The following is a 15,522-nucleotide window of genomic DNA, read 5'->3' as shown; positions in this document are numbered from 1 at the left end:
TTCAATCCCTCATGCCTTATTCGTCCGGTTATGATCAAATTTTTCTGGGAGGTGCTCCACTTTTGTAGGTAAACTCCAAACTTAGCATAGATTTGAATTTAAATTTACCAGTTTTTCAAAAGTGTAGAATGTTCCTGTTTTTGTAGCTTTGGTTTATGAACCATATGGTTTCAACCGAAGTTCCTAACCGCCTGTTTTGCGTTAATGCCGATCTCATGCTCATGATGTTGAGGCGAGTTGTTCCCTTGTTCTCGGGTGGTAAAGAGGAATGGTATGCCTTCATTTGTAACCTTGATGATGAGGAAGTAAGGTGGGTTGGCGCATTCCAACCTCGAGGGTCTCTTGTGATTGCATTTAATGGGGCTCGTTTCCTTGTTTTGATTAGTCTGAAAGGGGCAAGCCACTATGTGCCCTTCGAGTTCTTCGGTAATTTGGTTATGATTAGGGTGTGCTTATTCCTGAGGATTGTAGCGAGTTGGTTGGTCCTTTATGAACTGTACTTCTAAGTTGACTTGCAAAAGAATAATGTTGAGTTGAGGTTCTGAGTAGGCCCATCTTCGTAGCACACCTATTCCCGTTATACTTAGATTAGATTCATGAACTCATCTCTAGGAGGCCATCGGTGTCGATAGTGCCCAGACACGTTATGGTGCTTCATTCTTTTTCGATTATCGAGATCGAGTGAAAGAATCCCAAATTGATCATCGTCGAATTCAAGCTATCTGACTCAAATTCAGAAGAAAATACAGAGAGAGATTGCTCGACTGACATTCGAACTTGTCCAATCGGGATCTAGTGATATTGGTGCAGTGGATAGACATCGAGCCAAAGTTACTGAGTTGAGGGACAGACTAGTCTAGTGTCCCCATTTTGATGACTTTGCAGCATATTTGGTGAGTCGTGATGCTTCAGATGTTGAAAGAATAATGATGAGCCAAGCTACTCGGATCCGTGCTTTGGAAGAATGCCTTGACTCCTTTTACCTTTCTTACCGTGATGTTTGACTGACTACGTTGTATTCCCATTTTTTTTCTATTGTTTTGACATTATTTGAATGTATGCAAGATGTTGAAAGATTAATGAAAAGAAAATAGGTTTTATCCTTACTTGCCCTCAGGTATATCTATTGTTCTTGAAAACACGAAGTTTTGTTGAATGAGTCCTAGACTTTTCATCATTGGCCAAATAGTAGTTTTTGTTTAGAAATTTTGTGGAATGTCTTCATCTAATGAGTACGATAAATTCAGAGTTTGTAAAAATATTTGTTTGTGACGGTCTTTATATTTTTGCCAAATGCTAGGGATACAAGCGTCAATTATTCTTTCAGTTCCTTTATCCCCAGTGTCCTGGTATTGGAAGACTGTTTCTATTTGGGCCTTAGGTTTGTGAAAGATTTCACCGTTCACAGTTTATACTCTTGCGGGCCAGGACTTTTGTTTTTATTTTTTTTCCCTTATTGCCCCAGGCACCAGTTACGGTTTTCACCAGACCCCATTTCGACATTTTTACGTCTCGACGCCCTTTTGGGTTTTCATCGTGCTGGTGGCTTTGATTTTATCATAGTCTGATTTGTTTACTCATAGCGCCCTTTCAAGTTTTCACTATGCCCTTTCAGACTACGCTTGTATATGCTTTGGATTTTTTTTTTCATTACAATTCTTGCTCGAAGTCTCTGTGTCTTTGTGACTTGGTGACTCAAGTTGAGCTGAGAGATCAGTGACTTTACTCTTGTAGTAGCGCTCTTTTTTTAGTAATAGATCTAGATTCTCCTCTCGAGTTGGCTGACGACTATTCGTGGTTCAGTAACTCAAGTTAAGCCGCGAGATCAACTACTCTTTACTACGAGACGTACTTTTTTTTCCTAATATCTAATCTCGATTCCCCTCTCGAGTCTCCCAAAGACTAATGAAATTTCGAGGTCCAGATCAAGTCGCAAGATCATTGGTGCTGCCATCATAACTATGTTGCCCTTGAACATTCCCTGATCAAAAAAAGAACTTTTAGTAGGATGAAATGTTGGCTTAGGCTAATGATAGGGGAAGGATACAAAAATATTAAAGTTGGGATTTTCGTCTATTTTTGTTTCGAAAAGGTGATCTATGTCTCCTCCCAGCATCTCTCGAACTGATTTAGGTTGGAGATTTGGGTCGAGCCGAGATCAAGTGTCCGATTTTTGACTTTTTTTTTTTTTTTTTTTTTTGTATTTTTAGCTGTTCACAATTTATCCTCATGTGGGCCAGGAGTACTTTGATGCTTTGATTTTTCTGATTTTCTCTTTTTTTATTCTTTCTTTTTTATTTTGTTTGATAATATTGACTTGCCCCAGTCTTAGGTTAAGAAATGAACGTGATGGCTCAAAAGGGCCGACTAGGGTTAGTTGTTTTCAGTATAGCAAAGATGGCCTTTCGTCATCTCAAGATCAAATCTCAGGCGTAGTACTTCTTGGCAGTGTCAGCATTGATCAGTTGAGGGAAGACTTGTCCATCCATTTTCGTAAGAATCAGAGTTGTTCATGTTGTTACCTTTTACACAATGAATGGTCCCTCGTAGTTTGGTCTGAATTTCTCTCTAACATCTTCTTGAATTGGTAACATTTTTTTAAGACAATGTCTCCTAGTGAGAAATTTTGAGGTTTGAACTTCTTGTTGAAAGCACGTGCGATTCGTCGTTGGTAAATTTTCCCATGACAGATAGCTGTAAGTCGTTTCTCCTCTATCAGATTCAACTAATCGAATCGAGCTTGAACCCACTTTTCTTAGTTTAACTCTACTTCTTTTAAGATCTGGAGGGAGATAATCTCAACCTCAACGGGTAAGATTATTTTCATTCCATATACCAACGAGTACGGAGTTGCCCCAGTTGAGGTTCGAAATGAAGTCCGATAAGCGGGAAGGATGAAAGGCAACATGTCGTGCCAATCTTTGTATGTGACTGCCATCTTTTCAGTGATTCTTTTGATGTTCTTATTGGCAACTTCAACTGCTCCGTTCATCTTGGGTTTGTAAGGTACAGAATTGTGATGAGTGATCTGCAAGTCTGCGCACATTTTTTTCATATCTTTGTTCTTGAGGTTTTTGGCGTTGTTAGTTATTATTCCATTCTGGAGGCCATACTAACATATGATATTATTTTTAACAAACTTTAGAACGTTGCTCTTGGTGACATTGGCATAAGAAGTTGCTTCTACCCATTTGGTGAAGTAATCAATAGCAACCAGGATAAAGCGGTGTCCATTTGAAGGTTTTGGCGAAATCTGTCCAATAACGTCCATGCCTCAGAGTGAGAAGGTCCAAGGAGTAGTCATGCTGTGCAATTTTGAAGGCGGAGCGTTGATCTTATTGGCATAGATCTGGCAGAGATAACATTTACAAACATGCTTATAGCAATCACTTTCCATTGTAATCTAGTAATATCCCATTCTCGTGATCTTCTTAGCAAGCATGTGACCATTTATATGAGGTCCACAGATTCCACCATGTACAGTCTCAATTAATCATTTAGATTCTATTTCTGTAATGCGACGAAGGATAATCTCGTGATGCAATTTTTTATAATAGATTCCCGTTATTTAAGAAGAACTGCCCTGCCAATCTCTGGATGGTTCTTCGTTCATTAGCTATCATATCTGATGGGAGGGTTCAGTCTTCCAAGTATGCCCTAATGTCTGAATACCAAGATTTCTCCTCAGGTTCTGCTATATCTACTAGTAAACAGTAAGCTAGTTCAACCTAGATGTTGATTTCAATAGGATTGATGACTAGGTCTTTTGAGATGTTGATCATGGAAGCGAGCGTGGCCATTGCATCAACAAACAGATTTTTGGCTTGTAGCACGTAAGTGAACGAGTTTCTGGTGAAGTTTGAACTTAGTTCTTCAAGGTATTCATGGTAAGGGACTAGTCTTTGTTCTTGAGTCTTCCATTATCAAGTTATCTGATGGACTACTAGACTTGAATCCCCGAATACATCGATTTCATCCACTTCTAGGTTAATTGTTGCTTTCAACTCTATGATACATGCTTCATACCCTGCCTCGTTATTGGAAGATTGGGATTTCAATCAGAACATGAGATCCACTGGTTTGATCAAAACTGTCCCTATTCAATTTCTTTTCTGATTTACAGCTCCGTCAAAATACATCTTCCAACCTTGTTCTTCATCACTGTCTTTAACCTCGGTCAACAAGATGGTTTCATCTGGGAAATTTGTCTTTAATGGCTCATAGTCAAGTAAGGGATGCTTAACTAAGTGATCGGCAATGACTTGCCCCTTGATGACTTTTTGAGTGACATAGGTGATGTCGAACTCAGATAATAGTAATTACCACTTTACAGTGCGACTTGTCAGTGCTGGCTTCTCGAAAAGATACTTTAGGGGATCCATTCCGACAATAAACATAGTTGTGTAACTAAGCAAGTAATGACGCAGTTGTTGAGATGCCCAAACTAATGCTTAACAAATCTTCTCCAGCGTTGAAAATATTTCACTTCTGAATTAGTAAATTTTTTACTGAGATAGTAGATGGTCTGTTCCTTCTGTCCAGATTCATCGTGTTGCCCTAGCACACATTCCATTGACATTTTTTGCATTGAGATATACATAAGCAAAGGTCGTCCCAACGTAGGAGGGACCAAGACTGGTGGATTGAGCAGATATTGCTTAATCTTGTCGAATGCCTCCTCACAGTCTTTATTCCATTTCTTCGGCTTATCCTTTCTGAGTAGGTTGAAGACTGGCTCACAGATAGGCGTAAGTTGAGCAATGAACCGATTGATATACTGTATTCTTTCAAAGAATGCCCGAACATCTCTTTCTGAAATAGGTGCCTTCATCTCGAGGATATATTTTGGTTTTGTTGGATCTATCTCAATACCTTTTCTGCTACGATGAATCCCAATAGTTTGTTCGAAGTTGCCCTGAATACATACTTTATCGGGTTGAGCCTTAAACTGTACTTCCTTAGCCTGTTGAACAACTTTTTCAGATTTACCAGATGGTCTCTTTCTATACTAGACTTAGCGATCATGTCATCCATGTAGACCTCAATTTTCTTATGAATCATATCGTGGAATAATGCGGTTATTGCCTATTGATAGGTTGCTCTTACGTTCTTTAACCCGAATGACATGACTTTGTAATGGAAAGTGTCCCATGGAGTGATGAATGTGATCTTTTCCTGGTCTTTTTCTATCATTTTTATCTGATTATAACCTGATGAGCCGTCCATGAACGAGAACATGCCGTGCCCTGCTATACTATCGAATAGAGTATCAATGTGAGATAGTGAGAAATCATCTTTAGAACTGGCTTTGTTCAAGTCACGGTAGTCTACACACGTGCGTACCTTTCCATCTTTCTTAGGTATTGGGACAACGTTAGCCAACTACTCGAGATAAGTAGAAACTACGAGGAATCCGACTTCGAACTGCTTCATGACCACATTCTTGGCTTTGAGGGTCCATTCTGGATTTAACCTTCTCAATATTTACTTGATCGGCTTACTTTCAAGAGAAATGGGTAGCTTGTGGACTATCAGATTTGTGTCTAACCCAGGAATATCTCTATATGACCATGCAAAGACGTCTTGATAATTCTATAAGAGTTTGATCATTTCTTCTTTTTGCTGCTGCATTACTAAGGCTTCGATCTTGACGATTCATGGGTCCTCTTCGGTATCAAGATTGATTAAATATGTATTCTCAATGTTAGGCTGACTACCATTTTCGTGACGCTCTACCAAGTCTTTTATTTCTTTAGGTGGGTATTCCATTTCGTCCTCAGACTATTCTTCGTTCCTCATGAGGTCAAAGTCGAGTTCGAAATCAAAATCATACTCATCTTTTTCAAACTCTGTTCTATCTAGGTACTCATTTGATTAAGACAAGTCCTTTGAAAACTTTTTTTTTGATTTTTGGAAAATATTCTTTTTTTGCTATTTTGAAAGTTTTTTGATTTTTTTTTTTCTGAGAAATTTGAGTAATATTTGTTTTCTTGTGATTTTTTGAATATTTGAAATAACTGTATCAGTATTTGTTTTCTTAAGGGTCGGTCTCGTTAAGCTTCTTTGGAATAATTGTACCAGTAGCCTGTCATTTTCACCAGATTGGCACATAGACCCACAATATAGTTTCAAATGCGACAGCGGACACCCCACTCCATTGTGCTTTTCGAATTTTAGACATTTGAACTTGATCGGTAGTTGAGCGTTGGGGTAGAAACAAACATCTTTGAATCGAGTTTTGCTCATGGTGTTGAGGCCTTTCATCCTCTTCAGTTTTTCTTGGAAAGACTCGATTTGCTGGGCCATCTTTTCTTCTATTGCACTTTTGGCCTCTATGGCCTTATACTCGTATTCATCATCAAGAATGATCACCTAGGGTATTCGATTCTGTGGAATATAAATTGAAGGCCCTTGGTATTCTAGAGTTGCGGCTAGTAAGGTGGTCTGTGCCCCTTGTGGAGGTTGGTTGGGTAAGTCCTGATTTGACCTTGATGCTTGGTGTTGATCTGTCTCGGCCGGTATAAAGCTGGTGTTGGCTAACACAACACTCAACATCTTTTCTTGTCTCTCAGTCATTTTCAATAGTGCTGCTATCCTTGTGTCAACATCTGATGTTTCGGCCGCTGTGGGCTGTGCTGCTTCAGAAGACCTCATGGTAACAGTTGAAGATCTAAGGAAATACGGAAGCACTTCTAATTGCTTATACCTTTTTCGTTTGACCATTTATGGGTACAGAAGACCTAGTATTTATTTATTTTGTTTACAAAAAATGAAGATGCATGATGTTTTATTAGGCTGGGTAAAGTTATTTATTATAAGGTAAATGAGTTTTAAAGAAAAGGTAATTTTTCGGCGCGGAGCCAGCATCAATAGTGAGTTGGCATCAGCATGAAGCTGGATTATGTATTTTTAAAACTAATTACATCAGCATGGAGCTGGCATCAATACGGAATTGGCATTAGTATGGAGCTGGGTTGTGTACTTTTGAAAATAATTACATCAGCACAGAGTTGGTATCAACACGGAGTTGGCATCAGCACGAAACTGGGTTGTGTACTTTTGAAAATAAATACATTAGTACGAAGCTAGCATCAACATAGAGTTGGCATCAACACGGAGCTGGATTGTGCATTTTTTAAAATAATTACATCAGCATGGAGCTGGCATCAACACAGAGTTCGTATCAGCACGCAGCTGGGTTGTGTACTTTTAAAATTAATTACATCAGCACAGAACTGGCATTGACACGGAGTCGGTAAAATATTTTAAAAAAGTAATTTCATCAGCATGGAGCTGACATCGACACGGAGTCGATAAAACATTTTGAAAAAATAATTTCATCAGCACGGAGCTGGCATCGACATAGAGTCGATAAAATATTTTGAAAAAGTAATTTCATCAGCACGGAGCTGGCATCGACATGGAGTCGGTAAAATATTTTGAAAAAGTAATTTTATCAGTACAGAGCTGGCATCGACACGAAGTCGGAAAAATCTTTTGAAAAACTAATTTCATCAGCATAGAGATGACATCGACACGGAGTTGCTAAAACATTTTGAAAAATATAATTTCATCAACACATAGCTGGCATCGACACAGAGTCGATAAAACCTTTTGAAAAACTAATCTCATCAGCACGGAGCTAGCATCGACACAGAGTAGATAAAATATTTTAAAAAAGTAATTTCATCAATACAGAGCTGGCATCGACACGGACTCGGTATAACATTTTGAAAAAGTAGATTGCTGCAAACAAGTCAAGTTGGAAAGGCATCGTTTTTGTTAGCCTCTAATCTAATTCTCTGAAATGAATTCTAGCTTGTCAGATCCCAAGGAAGAGGTGGCGCACAAGGCACTTTTAAATCACCTTATTTCCTTTAATAAATATAGTTTATCCCCCTCATATCAATAGTGCAACATCGTTTTTAGGCACAGACTTTGATCAAGAATTGCAATTGGTGTTGTAAAATTTTTTTTTGAAAAATATTTTTCTTCTTTTGAAATAGGTTGGGATTCGAATTAGAGAAAAAAAAACTTGAATGCCATTTCGACTTAAATGTTCTGGCCCATCTTAATCGTTAAATCGAGATGAACTGGATCATTATAAATCACTGTCATATTTAAAATGGATTATTTATTGGATTGGTGCACCCATTGATATAATAACTTTGAATCAGATTAAACAAATAATTTGATTATCTTGAGGACAAAACTGTAACTTCTTGATCTCAACAATTTGTAATGTCCATTTCCAAAAAGCAACCCAGGAATACCCACGAGAAGTTCGAGTTGTGACCTATAGGGAGATTTTTAAACTCAAGGTTTACTACTTGCAATGTAATTTTTCTGGCCACCCTAGCCCAAGTGCACCTATATACCTCTCGAGCGTACTCAATCAGACGGTACATGGTGACTTGATTTGATATACGGTATATGTGATAATCTAAGACTCCAACTCAAATATCTGAAGTAAAAAACAACCAATTTAATCCCCAGTTGAGACGTGGCATACGATGCTGAACCTGGGCACTCTTCAGTCACCTCTTGTCTAGAATAGACGTCGTCTATCCCCCCAGTACTGTAATACAGCGGAGTAGGATTTCACTTAGACACTAATTTTGATCAAGAAGTGCAATTGGTGAACTTATATTACTTTGATATACAGTATAGGTACGAGTCTAATGTTGTAACTTTGATAAATGGTTTTAACATCCCGAGAAGGGACCAACCACATACTAGTACTACGTTGGCAATCGAGACATGTGACTGTGTGGCTTACAATATGACAAAAGCTTAAGTCGCTCTAACATGGGTGCATCGATATATCTTTTAGAATCACTTGATTAAACGATACTGATGCCCTATTTTTATATACCTTAAGGTACGTGACTGGAGTTGTAGTTTTCATGAATGACATCGCATCTCCGAGGAGACCAGGCCACGCACTAGTGCCACATTGGCTATTAGGGACATGCAAGCGTGTAATGCATCTTGTTGATTTTTTTACATTTGAAAGAAAATTTCATTCTACACCAAATCGATATATTATAATAGTTAATCGGAGATCGGAGTAGAAAGTTACAATCAGTTTAAGTTCCGCTGTCTGGGGTCAAAAACAAACACGAAAATGACAGAGCAGAAATGTTAGCAAAAATGATAGTAAACGAACTCAAAAACTAATTCTGACTTTTCTTTTATCACATTTGAAAGAAAATTTTGTTCTACCCCAAATCGATATACTATAATAGTTAATTGGAGATCGTACCAGAAAGTTATAGTCAGTTTAAGTTTTACTGTCTACTTGGCAAAAAAAATTACTTTTTTTTCATTTTTTTTAAGTTTCTTAGTCCAAACTAAAGGTATACTACCTCTGGTTTTTGGCTTGAGCCAATAAAAAAACATTTTTTTTTCATATTTTTGTTTTTTGATGATATGCATGACTTAAAAATCGGATAACTAAAGAAAAAACGGATCTCTTCTTTTTACCCAGGGGAATAAATAAAGAAAAAGAAATATACCTTGACAACAAATACAACAAACAATGTTAGTTTGCAAATAAAAAAAGTAAGTAAGTAAACATTACATGTCATGCGTAAAAAAAATAAAAACAACAAACAATGTTAGCATGCAAATAAAAGTATTTTGTATTTTGTATTTTTTTTCAAAATGGCTGAGTTGACACGACGGTATAGCCTTCTTTGCCAACGGAGTTGTCAAGCTATAAATACGTGCTTCTCGATTATGAGGACCACTTCTATGAAGGGTCGGAGTTGCCAAGCTGTAGATATGTGATTCTCGATTATGAGAGCCACTTCTACGAAGAATTGGAGTCACCACCATTCATATTTTAAGAGGGTGTGAATGGTCACCCGATGTACATTTTTTGGAAAAGTCACATTTTCGCGTTTAGTGACTCTCGTTTGGATAAAGTTCTAATCAAACCTTGAAATCGGGGTAAGCGGTTCAATTAGAGAAAATGGAAGGTGTTAGGTACCATTTTCTCACCGCCAAGTAGCAATAACCTCAACTCAACTTGGTCATTCTGATAAAAAATATAAAATAAAAATAAAGCGCCATGTGTCGATAATTTTTACCCTAAAATAGGGATTTAATGTCGACTTAGACTATAGGGAACATCTCATCGAAGGAGATGACTTATATAGAATTGTAGCATTTACATACCATACTTTTGAAAAGTGTTGGCTAATTAATAGGGGTCCATTATCATGAATTGAGAAGGATTCAAATTCCAATTGCCTTAAAACAGTTTTAGTGATTAAAATTGATTTTTATTTTAAAAGGGATTACAACCCCTATACTTTCAACTGAACGGAAGTCTTATCTACTAGAGATAGGGGAGGAGGAGCATTCATCCTAAATCCATCTAAAAATAAAATAAAGAAAGGAGGGGGATAATAGAAGAGGGAGGTGAAGAGGGTAAATAAAGAGAGAGAGGGGTGTTTATTTGAACTCACCTTGAAGCTTCAATCTTCTTTTCTTCTTCTTCTTTATGTCCTTAGTGATTTATGAGAATATCAACCTTTTTGTGTGATTTAAGGAGTAGGGAAGAGATGATGAGAGAATTGAGTTGAATGTAATATTTTCATGTGAGACTTGAGGGGGAGAATTGATCATCATTTTTGCGAAGAGGAAGGGGATATTTATAGATGTTTAGGGGTTACTTTAGGGATATAGTGGGGTAAATTGTTAGGAGAGTGGAGAATGGCAAAGGTTTTGAAGGTAGGGGGTATGAAATTTAGAGTGGAGAGGGGGGTAATTGTGTAATGAAGGTAAATAGGTAGTATTTTGATCCAAATGATTTAGATCTTACCTAATCCATTTGGGTAGAGTGTTTGGTGAGATGAGATGAGTGATATGAGATTGAGAGAATGGGGGTGTCAAGAGTTAGGTGTTGAATTGTGTGTTAGGTTGGTTGAGGATGTGAGGTGTTTAGATTAGGAGAATGGGTTGTGTAAGTGGTTAGGTGTTTGTGTTTTTGAGATGGTTGAAGGGATGATGACATGTGGCAAAAAGAATGGGAGATGAGGTGATTTAGATGAATTGAATGGAGATAAGGAGTGTTGGATTGAAGATAAGGGGTATGGGTTTCGTTTGTAGAAGTAGATTTGTAAGAAATGATTATGGGAGGTATGGGTTATGATGTGAGTTGACGGAGTGTTTAGAGAAATGTGATGGGTTAGGGTGTAGGGGATATGGGTTGTGATATGGGTGGCTGGTTGTATTAGAGAAGGTTAAGTAGGTTAGGGAAGGGTATGAATTGAGGTGATTTTTGAAGAAAAGTGATGTGGGTAGATGGATGGTTAGAGAAAGGTGATGGGGGTAGGTAATTAGATGAGGGAGGTGAGACAGGGTGATGACATTTGTTATTTTTTATGATCAAAATTTTGATTGATTGATGTGGATAATGGTTAGTGGGTTAGGGTTATGGGTATGGTGGTGTATTGAATATGGATAATGGTTTGTGGGCTTGGGTATAGTGGGCTTAGGTTTTGGAAAGGTTGTAGGTTATTTTGGATTTGATAGGATTTGTTTTTTATTGCATTTTTAGGGTGGGTATGTTTTAGGTTTTAGGTGTTATGCGATTGGGTTTAGGTCCAGGGATAAGGTGAGAAATTAATTTTGGAGGGTTGAAAGTTTGTGAGCCTTAGGTGGGCTTAGGGTTTTTTCTGGATTCAGAGGTGGAGCGGTGAGGGTTATGGAAGATTGTGGGTATCCTAAGTTTCATTTTACATTTATTTATCTTTTTAGGGATTTTGAGAATTATCAGATCAATTAAAATGTCATGTTTCGTTGAATTGGGCTATAAAGGCTCGTTGGTGAATTTTATTGAAAATTTTGTATTTTGATTTTGGGAACGGAGCGGTGAAGGTTGGAAGATAGGGGGGTCCCAAGTCTCATTTAATGGATCCCTTAATACTTTAGAGGGTTTTAAGGACTTTAAATCGATGACAGTGCCACGTGTTGATGAACTGGGCTTTTTAGGCCCGTTGCCAAGCTTTATTAGAAATCTGGTATTTTTTATTTCGGTGGCGGAGTGATGAAGGTGAGGGTACACCGAATCTTTTTGGGTGGCTCTACTAAGCCTTTACGAGGTCTTAGGATCCTCTAAATCATTCAAAATGTTGCATTTTATTGATTTGGGCCTTTGAGGCTCGTTGGCAAATTTTATTGAAAAATCAGTATTTTTGGACTTTTTCAAGCGAGGGCCCGTTCAAATTGGGGTGTTTATAAGTTGAATGTTCTCCTCTTCGCCACCCAAATAACGATCTCAGGGGCTTGAGAGTACCAACATTCGAGACTAAGATTTTAGGGAGTGGGTGATTTATGCGTTGAGATATGAAGCACATGTGTATGTGTATTTTTTTTTGAAAAAATATATCCATCTTACACATCATTCGTCCAACAGAAAATAAAAAATAAATAAATTAAAAGCATAAAATAAGTAAATATTATATGCATTTTTTCACAAAAATAAAAAAACAAAATGAAGTCATAGCAAGCATTAGTAGATAAACACAAATGCAAACAAATGGAGACACATCTTTTTTTGAAAAAGAAAAAAATGACCGAATCGAAAAAAGGGTCGGACCCACTAGTGTGTTCCCTAATGGAGTCAGCCAAGTTATGGACACAAGATTTCTATTTTTGAATATCTCCACCACTTTGGGGGTTTTGGAGTCGCTACAATTTTTTTTGCAAAAGAGTGTGAATGGTTACCCAAGATGTATTTTTTGAAAAATCATTTTTTGGCATTTAGTGACTGTCGTATGGATAAGGACCATTGGTCCACCTTGGATCTAGCTAAGGGGGTCCATATTAGGGAGTAGGGAAGGTGTTAGGCACCCTACTTCCTTAACAGTTGGTGGTAGCCTTAGATTCAATCTATTTTGAAAATAACAAGAAAAGTAGGAAAAATCTGATATGTGCCCTCTAGTCGGGGGGATTTGATATTGGTTTAAACCATTGAGAGACTCCTTATTGAAAAAAGGGCTATAGATTAAACCATTTGTGGTGTGTGCATAAGTGTAAAAAAATAGGAGAAGTAGAAGAGAGGAAGTTGGAAGGGAGAGAAGGGGGAGAGGGCGAATGTTTCTCTTTTGTCCAAAACCCACTTTGATCTTCTTGACCTTCAATAGATGTGCTTCCTTGATTTTTTTTATTTACTTGAGAGTAAGTAAAGGGTTGAGTTGATAAGTTGGGAGAATTGAATGTGAGTAGTGAGTAGAGTGTGAGTATTGAGAGAGTTTTTTTTGTATTTTTTGGTATTTTTGCATAGAGAGGTATTTTCATTTGGCTTTCATTAGGGGTTGTGTGTTGAGAGTGAAGGGATTTTATAGGATTTGAAAATTAATTTTTAGGCGTAGAATTGGGTAAATTAATGAAAAGGAATAGAATGGTTTGAGGGTTGTGAGAGAAGGTATGTGTAAATTAAGGGTGGTAGAAGGGTATTTGTGAAAGGGGGTTTAAGTGAATCATTTGTAACCTAAATGGGTTGGATCCTTTAACCCATTTGGGTTGAGTATTAGGTAGGAAAATATGAGTGGTGTTTGGCCTAAGAGAATGGAGGTATAAGAGGTTGGTTTGTTGATTGAGTGTTAGGCAGGTTGAATAGAGTGCATTTAGTTTAGAAGAATGGGTTGTATAAGGGATTTGTTGATTAGGTTTTGGAAGGGTGAAGGGTGTGGTGACATGTGTCCACAAAGGTATGGAGATGAAGTATTTTGGTATGTTGATTGGAGAGAAGAAGTGCTTGATTGGAGATGAGGGGTGTGAGTTTGGTTTTTGAAGATGAGTTTGTAGGAAATGATGAAGGTAGGTTAGAGAAAGGTGATGGGGATAGGTAATTAAATAAGGGGGTGAGTTGAGGTGGTGATATATGTCCAACTTTGATAATCTTGGATGATTGGTTATGATCTTTGGGTTGGGTTGAGAATTGAGCATGTATAGGATGGTTGGACTTGGATAGAATGATTGGGTAGCAGGTTGAATAAGTATGGTGATGGGCTTAGATGGCAGGTTGGGCTTGGGTATAGTAATGGGTTGATTGAATTGGGCTATGGTTGGGTTGAGTTGAGAATTGTAGAGGAATGATGAGGTAGGTTTTTGATCCATGGGCCACGTAGGAAGGGTCTTAGGCATTTATTGAAAAAATAAATAAAAGATATTATATTTTTTGAAAGTTTAGATTTTGAGGGCAATTTCTGTTTTTTAGAGATTTTAAGGTATTTTGCATCGAGGGCCCAGTCAAATTTGGGTGTCTACAGCTGCCCTTCTTTATAGAAATTGTGTGCAAAGAATAGATGAAACCCTTATTTGTATGGGTCCGAGGATTTTGCTCAAACAAATTTAAAAAACATGGATTTGGTATGACAGATTTGATGACAAGATGTGACTACCCAAGCACGGGGTTTGATAGGGTAAACCTTTTGATTTCCTTGACCTAATGGTGTATGAAATTACAGGCTTTGACAATGTATAGACCTAGAGGGGGGGGGGGGGGTGAATAGGACTATTTAAAAATTCTTCTAAATGCAAACACTTAAGTGTGACTGAATTTTTAATGAGTTCGTTCTATTGATACATTCGTCAAATCATTCATGGAATAAAAGATTTATGCAAGCTATGATCAATCATGACATACATTCAAATTTGCATGAAGATAAGGAAATTAGAGAAGAACACGAGACACGCAATTTATAGTGGTTCAGCAACTGTACCTACGTCCACTCCCAAGAGAACTCCAATCGATGGTTCTTTGGTGTTACTAAAACTGAGGTTTTTGGTTCACCTTAAACCACACATAGAATTTTTCGGGGTTAATTCTACAACCCTAAGATTGAGTGAACCACATCCACTCAAAATGTCTGAGTTTTATACTTCGGAAACTCAGTAACCTTTGTCACTCAACTTGAGTCCGCAATTCAATCTAATACTTGATTTTGAAGGAGAAATCAAGTAAACTACTACGAGAGTATTTTTGAAATTTAAAACAAAACAATCAAACTCACAATTATGACGATTGAGGTGAGTTTGTTATTCTTCGGTTCTTCACTACTTCCGTCATCTATGGCTCCTCACCTAGCTCAATGTTAGAATGTAAATGCTTGTAAGATGAAGTAAGTGAAGCTTGATCAACCCAGATGAAGTAGCTTGATGTACATGGTTTCGACTTCACTTCACGATTCTTCTTACTTTGTTAAGCCTTTTGAAATATACTTATTCTCTTGGGCTTAACTCAGAAGATGTTGATCAATCAAAGAATGAAGCTTAGAGCTTTTCTTTTATAGAAATTGCTCTTAACGACTTCCTGTCGATGGCACCTGAATCCCGTCGGTAGCACCGACCAAACATAACGGTCGAAAATCTTACCGTTGAACATTATCGGCAGCATTGTCGGTGGAACCTCCAAGAGTCATCGGTGGGACCGATGAGCATTATAGTGGTGGAATCAGCAGAACTATGCTTCTGCCACCGAAAGATGATTTCTTAATTAGTTATGAT

The sequence above is a fragment of the Akebia trifoliata genome, chromosome 12 (genome assembly GCF_017979445.1).
Source record: "Akebia trifoliata isolate Shusen 1 chromosome 12, ASM1797944v1, whole genome shotgun sequence".
Taxonomy (NCBI): domain Eukaryota; kingdom Viridiplantae; phylum Streptophyta; class Magnoliopsida; order Ranunculales; family Lardizabalaceae; genus Akebia; species Akebia trifoliata.
This window is presented reverse-complemented; position numbering follows the sequence as displayed.